The sequence below is a fragment of the Asparagus officinalis genome, chromosome 1 (assembly GCF_001876935.1).
Source record: "Asparagus officinalis chromosome 1, Aspof.V1, whole genome shotgun sequence".
Taxonomy (NCBI): Eukaryota; Viridiplantae; Streptophyta; class Magnoliopsida; order Asparagales; family Asparagaceae; genus Asparagus; species Asparagus officinalis.
This window is the reverse complement of record NC_033794.1, coordinates 94,588,436-94,598,385: the sequence shown is the minus strand read 5'-3', so window position 1 is coordinate 94,598,385 and position 9,950 is coordinate 94,588,436.

The following is a 9,950-nucleotide window of genomic DNA, read 5'->3' as shown; positions in this document are numbered from 1 at the left end:
TCTGGCATACATCAAGGAGGTGATGCGACGGGATCAGGGTGTTGATTTATTAGAGACTAGAGTTGTCTCAGAGTATCAGGATGTCTTTCAGGACATACCTGGATTACCTCCTGTGAGAGAGGTTGAGTTCTGTATTGAGTTGTAGCCAGACACAGCCCCAATATCCCGCGCACCCTATCACATGACACCAGCTGAGATAAGAGAGCTTCAGACCCAGTTGGACGAGTTGTTAGCTCAGTGATTTATTCGTCGGAGTCATTCTCCGTGGGGCGCACTGGTCCTCTTCGTGAAGAAGAAGGATGGTAGTATGAGATTGTGCATTGATTATAGAGAGTTGAACAAGATCACTATCCGGAATAGGTACCCATTACCTAGGATTGATGACTTGTTCGACCAGTTGTAAGGAGCACAGTTCTTCTCAAAGATTGATCTTTATTTTGGTTATCATCAGTTGTGGGTTCGGGAGATGGATATCCCCAAGACCGCTTTTCTTACTCGATATGGATCTTTCGAGTTCATGGTCATGCCATTCGGACTGACCAATGCACCCGCGGTATTCATGGACTTGATGAACCAGGTTTTCCATCCCTTCTTAGATCAGTTTGTGATTGTTTTTATCGATGACATCCTCATTTATTCGAGATCGTAGGCAGACCACGAGGAGCACCTACGATTAGCTTTGAGGACTCTGCAGGAGCATCAGTTATATGCCAAGTTCAGCAAGTGTGAATTTTGGCTTTCAAAAGTCAGATTTCTCGGTCACGTCATCAGTAGAGAGGGTATAGCAGTGGACCCGGCTAAGGTTACAGCAGTTCTTGATTGGGAACCACCGAAGACGGTGACAGAGATTCGTAGCTTCTTATGCTTAGCCGATTATTACAGGAAGTTCATCCAGGACTTCTCGAAGATTTCGACACCACTTACGCGCCTTACGAAGAAGGACGTACAGTTCATTTGGAGTGCAGAGTGCCAGAAGGCCTTTGATATCTTGAAGACTAAGTTGACTTCAGCACCAGTTCTGACTATTCCGAGTAGCGACAGGACGTTCGTCGTCTACACAGATGCATTGTTGGCAGGCTTAGGAGGTGTATTAATGCAGGCTTAGAGAGTCGTAGCGTATATATTATGACAGTTGAGGGTGCATGAGCAGAACTATCCCACTCATGATTTGGAGTTAGCAGCAGTGGTATTTGCATTAAAGTCGTGGAGACACTACTTGTATGGAGTGCAGTTTGAGTTGTTCATAGACCACCAGAGTTTGAAGTATCTTTTCTCTTAGAAGGAACTCAACCAGAGACAGAGGAGATGGGTTGAGTTTATTAAGGACTAGAGTTCATGATTCAGTATCATCCCAGGAAGGCGAATGTTGTAGCAGATGCTTTGAGTAGGAAGCGTCGACATCGGGTTTCGGCTTTGAGGTGTTCGTTGTATAGAGATCTTATTACTCTTAGCCAGTTTGATTTCAGATCTGAGATTGGTGGAACCAGTGCATTTTTGGGAGCTGTGTCAGTTCAGCCATCATGGAGTACTAGAGTAGTCAGAGCTCAACTGGAAGACTCTTGGATTTAAATCCGAAAGGAGGAGATTTCCAAAGAGCCTAAGGCTGATTGGACCATTGGAGCAGATGGAGGTCTGCGGATGAAGGGTAGGCTGGTTATGCTATCTAGTGCCGAGCTGAAGAGAGAGTTATTTGATGAGACACATCGTACTAGGTACATAGTACATCTAGGGACCACTAAGATGTATAAGGACTTGAAGAGACACTTCTGGTGGAGTGGTATGCGTAGAGAGATTTCAGAGTATGTGGCTAAGTGTTTTACCTGTCAGCAAGTGAAGGCAGAGCATTAGAGACCAGCAGGAACACTTCAGCCTTTACCCATCCCAGAGTGGAAATGGGCGGATATTTCTATGGACTTCGTTGTAGGGTTGCCGAAGTCAAAGAAGAGGAATGATTCTGTTTGGGTGATCGTGGACCGGTTAACGAAGTCAGCACATTTTATTCCAGTGAGGACTACATATACAGCTGAGGCGTATGTGAGGATATTTATTTGGGAGATAGTCCGACTTCATGGAGTTCCTGAAACAATTATGTCGGATCGAGGTTCAGTGTTCACTTCATATTTTTGGAGGAGTTTCCAGGATTCTTTTGGCAGCCGGTTATCTTACAGTAGTGTTTTCCACCCACAGACAGATGGTCAGACGGAGAGAGTGAATTAGGTGTTGGAAGACATGTTGCAGGCTTGTGTCATTGACTTTCAGGGTAGCTGGGAGGAGCATATTCCACTGATAGAGTTCGCTTATAACAATAGTTATTAAGCGACGATCGGTATGGCCCCTTATGAGGCATTGTACGGGAGACCTTGTAGATCACCGATATGTTGGGCAGAGCCGGAGGATAGCTTAATGCTTGGACCAGAGCTAGTAAGACAGACTACTAAGAATGTAGCATTGATCGGAGAGAGGATTTTAGCCACCCAGAGTTGGCAGAAGAGCTATGCAGATAAGAGATGAAGACCCTTGGAATTTTAGGTTGGAGATGCAGTTATGCTGAAGGTATTGCCTATGAAAGGCGTTCAGCAATTCGGAAGACGGGGAAATCTTGCACCGAGATATATTGGACCCTTCCGGATTTTATAGCGCATTAGAGTTGTGTCATACAGACTAGATCTTCTAGCATCGATGTCTAGTATACACAATGTATTTTATGTTTCTATACTTAAGAACCACTTGCATGATGAGGAGCAGCAGAGAGTATTGGATGCACCTGAGATTAAGTTTCAGGATGATTTATCTACCATTGAGATTCCAGTTGTTATACTTTCCAGAGAGGACAAGAGGCTTAGAAACAAGGTAATTCCTTTGGTGAAAGTCCAGTGGAACCAAAGAGGCGTTGAGGAGATTTCTTGGGAGCACGAAGAGGATATGCGTCGCGACTATCCACACCTGTTTGAGCAGGTAAATTAAACCTTCTTGTATAACTTATATATGACTTATAGATTCAATTATGTCAATGTTTATACTTAACGTTAAAATGAGGGTATTACCACTTATCTCCTAAGTACTCGGAACATAGGGTATAATTACCACTTATCTCCTAAGTACTCGGAACATAGGGTATATATATGAGGGGTTCCTTGTTTGGATTTTTCACTCGATGTACTTGTTCCATTTAGTACATAGGGTATATATATGAGGGGTTCCTTGTTTGGATTTTTCACTCGATGTACTTGTTCCATTTAGTTAGAGGTTAAGTGGGGATATTTATATTTTAGATGGTTAAGTGTAGACATCGAAGATGATTTTTTGAGGGCGCGAAGATAATATGTAGCGCTACTTCCTGCATTTATTGAGGAAGTGAATTGTTTCATGTGCATGAGTATTTGTGTGACTATATTTAGATTTAACGCTAGGATGAGGATATTTCCACTCAATTTTTAACCTTTTGGAACACATGGTATATATATGGGGGTTCCTTGTTTGGATTTTTTGCCCGACGTAGTAGTTCCATTTGATTAAGGGTTGAGTGAGAATATAGTCATCCTGGATTATTAAATATAAATATCATTTTATGCTTGTCTAGAATAATACTATTTGTTTGAATATGCCTTCTGAATTTCGAGGACGAAATTCTTTTAAGGGGGAAGAATGTAGAACCCCGTATTTTTGTTAGAAGTATATGTGAATTATTAGTAATAAGTAATTCTATTTGTGGTAAATGACTTGAGGTCATGGATATACTTGGTAACAAGTTATTAGATATATATGAGTGTGGTTTCATAGAGTTCCATGCATTGGTTTTGGCTGAATAACAAAACATGCACGAATCTGGATATAGTGTCTGCTCAGTCGACTTATGAGTCGACTCATGAGTCGACTGATAAGTCGACCAATGAGTCGACTGACTGACTGATTTCAAGTTTTTCTTTTCTTTTGCGGGTTTGGTTTGGTTTGTTTCGGGTTTAACCGCTTTCATATAAAACTCTCCTACCCGAAACCAGCCCCAAGACTCATCAGACCCTAGAGAAAACCCTAGCCTCCCTCTCCCCTTAAACCCTAGATTCTTTCTTGGTGATTTTGGAGGAGTTTCAGAGGAGTTTTCAGCGGGATTTTGTGGTGCTGTCAAAGGGGGATCGTCCTCTCATCGGATTTAGAAGTTTGCAGCACATCAGAGGCGAGTAACATCTCGCCCAATCCTACACCCACTGTTTGTATAGCTTTTCTTTAGTTTTTCTTCGGATTTTTGAGCCTAAAACGTATTTTTGTGCATAAAAATAGATACTTTACATTATGAGATGCAAGATCTATATTTTTCAGTTATAAAAAGCTCACAAACGAATTTGTAAAGTAAGATCCAGATCTGGAAATTTGTTTAAACATGAGTTTCAATGTGATTTACTGTTTTCAATACGTTTTTTAAACATGTTTATATGATTAAGGTTTTAATGTAAGTGATCACATGTAAACCCCTTTAGTTTCAGTTGATACACATGAGTTAGAATCGGAAATATATTGCTGGACATGATTAAAGAGAACTTTAGTTAACGTTTTTGCAGATAATCATCGAAAGCAGAAAACTGTAGATTTTCTGCTCAGTCGACCAATGAGTCGACTCATGAGTCGACTCATGAGTCGACTTATGAGTCGACCTATGAGTCAACTGATGAGTCGACCAATGAGTCGACTGATGGGGGAAAAACTTTAGTTTTGTGTTCGACTTATGAGTCGACTAATGAGGAGTTTTTTTCTTTTGTATTTCTTCAGTTTTGAATCTGTTTGAGTTATTTCAGTTTAACTGAAATTGTTTATGCTTGTTTATTGTTGCTACGTGCTTAAATATGGACGAGGAGTCGCCTCGAATGACGGGTATTAGAAATTTATGTATAATCTGTATCTTTACATGTGAGAGGTCATGCGAACACGAGTTTAGGTTTGCGCACCGAGACACGTGAGAAATTAGGGTATATGCACCTGTTCATATAACTCATCTAGTCCATGTGTTGGGCAATTATGAAGTGTAGTCCATGTGTTGGACACTTATCACTTTTAGTCCATGTGTTGGACACTTATCACTTTTAGTCCATGTGTTAGACCGTTTACATATGCAGTCCATGTGTTGGACATCCACTACATCAATTTAGACCTTGAGAGTTAACACCTATACTTGCATAGGCTAGACACGACACTTATATGAGTTGCGACACGACACCGTAATTTAGTCTGAGATGAGTTTGCCTTCTTCTATTAATGTTCTTGTATTAGATTTTGGGTTTGGTATTTAGGGATATATAATTTAAGATACAAGGTATATACATGAGGGTTTCCTTGTTTGGATTATTTCGCTCGACGTACCTATACTCGTGTTGTAACTTACTAAATACTAAAATTCTCTTATACATAGGTATTTACAATCTGAGCTACATGGTTATACATGAGGGTTTCTTTGTTTGGATTATTTCGCTCGATGTACTTATGATCACGTTGTAATTACTTATGTAAGATTTGTGATATATATATATATATATTTTTTCCTTGGGGTTGGTTGTGATGTTGCTCGCTAGCGCTTTGACGCTCGTTGTCCCTCCCCCTTTCAGGTAACGAGCCAGGAGCCCGGAGAGTCGCAGGTTGATGGCGAAGCACTCTAGCTTCAGCTATTCTATTATAGTTATATTTTATTTTTGAGCTCCATTGTAGGCTTTTGTTTTTTGTTTAGACATTTTGAGAGTTATTTCTAGAAGTTATAAAGGCTGTGTGCCTTATTTCCTCTTTTTTTCAGACTTTATGTATTTGAGACTTGTTGAGGAGTTCCAGTTTATTCATTCTAGATATTGACTTGTATTTTAGTATGTTAGATGATGAAATATTATCTCTATTATTTTATCAGTTGACTCTTGTGTTATCTTTTACTTACTTTTGTACCTACACCTGTTATTGACTCTACTAGAGAGTATCAGTTGACTCTTGTGTTATCTTTTACTTACTTTTGTACCTACACCTGTTATTGACTCTACTAGAGAGATAGTAATTGTGATGGTGAAACATGTTATTGCACGGTGTGGTGCATGACAGGTTTGACATTCTTGGTTTTACCTTGGACTGCAGCCTTGTGTGAACCCGGGGCGTCACAGTAATAAACCATCAAATTCAATGACTTAGAAGCATACAAAACTTTACATAACTAGTAATTTAACCACAATGGCTGATTGCACAAAATGACTTTACATAACCAATCCCAACAATAGGCCTATAGGTTTCAAAAAAATGACTTTACAAATTACTTTCCAAACTTATATATGTACACAAAAATGCTTGATATCACAATTGGCATCTAGCATCCGGGGAATTGGTCTTGAGAATCATGTTGATTTCCTGAAAGCAAAATATAAGCGGATCAAAAGAACAATAGATTGAGTTTAAAAGTGATTCAATGAACATTACACTTATAGAAAATATACCTTCAGATAGAAATAGAGCAACGATGCGAGTTCTATGTCTTGCACAATCCTTTTGGTCAATTAAAATAGTTTGATCGGAAACGAGGCTAAACATGTATACCATCAAGAACACCCCGTAATCCAAGCTACCGCAAGTTCAAATGTTTGCAATATTAATATAACACTCTTGGCCCGCAATATGTGGTCTCTATGCATTAGCACATATGAAAAAACAACATATGAATAAGTCGAATACACTAACCCACATTGTTGAGGTACATCAACACTTTCTACCTCCTGACAAATAGTAATGTCTAAATTCCAAGCATTGGGAATGTTAGAAATAAGTTTCATTCTAAATTCACTAGCATCAGACATATATTCACATAGAGAAGAATAATGATGAAATCTTCTATCCTTTACAGAGAATACCAACATATGCCAATGAAATGAAGTTAGGAGTAGGAAAATAATCTTATCAAGTTCTTGGAATCGAGTAGTCGTTATTGGCTTAAACATTCGATCCACACTCGATAGGTTATTCTCATTGATGCATCTCTAAAAAACAAAGAAAGTTTAGATTACGAATTTAATATAGCTTATGAAACTTACAACATAGTCTCGGATTGGATTTCTACTTATGGTTACCCATGGACTACATATGTGTATGTCCTTTGCATAGTTGGGACGCGTCTCCATCAACCTATTTAGAAGCACAACATAGGATGCTATAACCTGAAATGTAGATAATAAAATTGCAAATATTAGTGTTATATACTAACGCGCATTGTGTGAAGTATGAAAAGAACATATACTTATGTTGCAACTAATTGCCTCTCCTTTAAGTAACTCTAATGCATCCTTACGTGTTATCAACGCATCTCTAGATGACCACACTAATGTCTCACTACATATGAAGAAAATTTATAACATGTATTAATGAAAAAACTTAGTACAATTTGAAAAGTAGATAAGTAGATCATTCAAAAAAAATTTATAACATGTATTAATGAAAAAACTTAGTACAATTTGAAAAGTAGATAAGTAGATCATTCAAAATACACTTACGCGGCCATATTCTTCTCAAACTTAGTACAATTTGAAAAGTAGATAAGTAGATCATTCAAAATACACTTACGCGGCCATATTCTTCTCCTTCCAAAAGTTATCTAGTAGTTCTCCCTCCTCATCCATTACTTCCTTCCTTCCCAGATAAATTGGTCATCCTTTTCTATTAACAAGCGAGACAAAAGGAGTCTTCAATGATGGCCCAACATGCCGAGATTTTGAGAGAACTGTTCTTTTGATGGAAGGGGTTTTACGCATGCCTTCAATCTTGCTTACATCACGTGGGCTAAGAATAAAGGCGTCGTCATCCACTTTCATTGAATCCAAGTCCACTTGATCATTACCACCATCCTCACCATCATCTTTATCTACATTCAATGTATCAACATCTTCACCAACCTCCTCATCCCCACCGACATCCTCATCCATATCTCCACAATTCCCCTCCTCATCCTCCTCATTCCCGCCATCAACTCTCCCCTCATCTTCCTCGTTCCCCTCATCAGCCCCCTCCACATCCTCCTCGTTCCCCTCATTATTTCCCTCCTCATCCTCCTCATTCCCCCTATCATCCCCCTCCTCGTTCCCCTCATCCTTATCATCGCCATCACTATCATCCCCCTCCTCGTTCCCCTCATCATCCTCATCTCCTCCTTTACTATCAACATCCTCTTCTTCCTCACCAAAATTTTCCCTCCTTATCTTCAAGAGAAGGTCTAATTCCACTTTTTTTCATATATGAGTTGATCCAACTCATTTTTGGTGATCACCTACACATAAATAACCTAAATAGCTCCAATTCAGTGATGAACATCAAATAAAAATCATTTTGTAAAAGGATGGGGAGCAATTAACTAACATGGAATAAAAATAAAAATATGTATACCTCACTCTCTCTCTCTCTCTCTCTCTCTCTCTCTCTCTTCAATCTTGTAGGGGCATCTTTTCTCTTTTTAAATTTGGAAGCCCTCGAGTCAATCACATGCTTCCTAAAATTATCCAGGTCTCTAATCAAATCTTGCACTGCACTCCTCCGTAGAGATCCCGAACCCTTGTAGAAGCTTAGGATGTGTGGTAAGGATTCTGCTCCTACGCGAAGGCGTAATTTTCCCACAAGCTCATAAAACCAAATCTGTGAGAAAATAAAAATTTTAGCTCAACAATAAACATGACTAAAATGAAATAAATATATACAATGGAGAATGACATAAAAATATAGTAAATGTTAACTTACCACCAAAACCGATGCAAAACCCCCCATATAACCGCCTCTAGATCGATTTCCCTCAACCCTCTTAGTGATGATTTTCTTAGCCTTATCCATCTCAGTACGCAGCACATTGTATACTAATTTAGCCCAATTATACTCCTTAAGAGTGTCCAATTTCTCAGCATATCTAAATGCAAACAAGGGACAACTCATACTAGCTTGAGGGCACAATATAAAGCCTATAATGAAAACCACGAGCATCTGTGGAAAAAGATGATCTTTACGTTCGACCATCTGCTTGATAAGTTCACTCATCCTATCTCTTCTAGCACACACAATCTTCTTCTTACCTTCGTCACTTTTCTTCTTTCCGCTTCTAGTCCTACACGTCATATCTTCTTCAATTTCAACCGTAGTACTATATGAAAACACAAGCTTGTAGATTGTATCGCGATCACTTCTATGAAACCGCGTGTCTACTATAGATCCTCCCATCGGGAAACCCGTAATTCTCCCTACTTCTTCAACATTGAAGGAGGTCCATTTTCCTCTAACTTGAAACCACTTTTTTCAACATTGAATACTCCCAACAAATAATCCACAATAACTGGTTGCATTGGCAAATCTGGAATATGTAAATAACCATAAAATGGAGTACCACGGAGGGCAGTTTGTTGATCTTCTGATAAATAAACAGAATTTTGATTTTGAAGGTCCCGGAAGTACCCAATGTTCGATGGAATTCACACTAAAGCCATGATATATAATTTTCTGCAACCATAAAACACAAGGAAACTTTATTTGTCTATCAATATTATACATAATTCCTTTATTAAAACAAATTTTATTTCAAAGCCTATGATTTCAAAATACTAACAGCAACATTTCATGCAGTCAATTTCAAATTAATCTATATCAACATATTCTTCATTTAATTTCCTTTCGACATCATAAAGTCATGAAATTGAGCCAGTCCGATACTATAGCTAACAATGTCCATTCCTCAATCTTCAAAATTTATAAATTTCTAAAAAATGTTTGAAAACCGATATCATTCCTCAATTATAAAGTCATGAATTCAAAACAATATAAAAGCTTCAACTAATCAGTACCTCAAATGGGGGAAGTCGACGACAACGATGACTAGGGCGTCGACGATCGACGATTGGGGGCGTCAACGATTACATCAACGACGATTGTGGCATTGATGATTGGGGGCGTCGACGGTTGGGACGTCGACT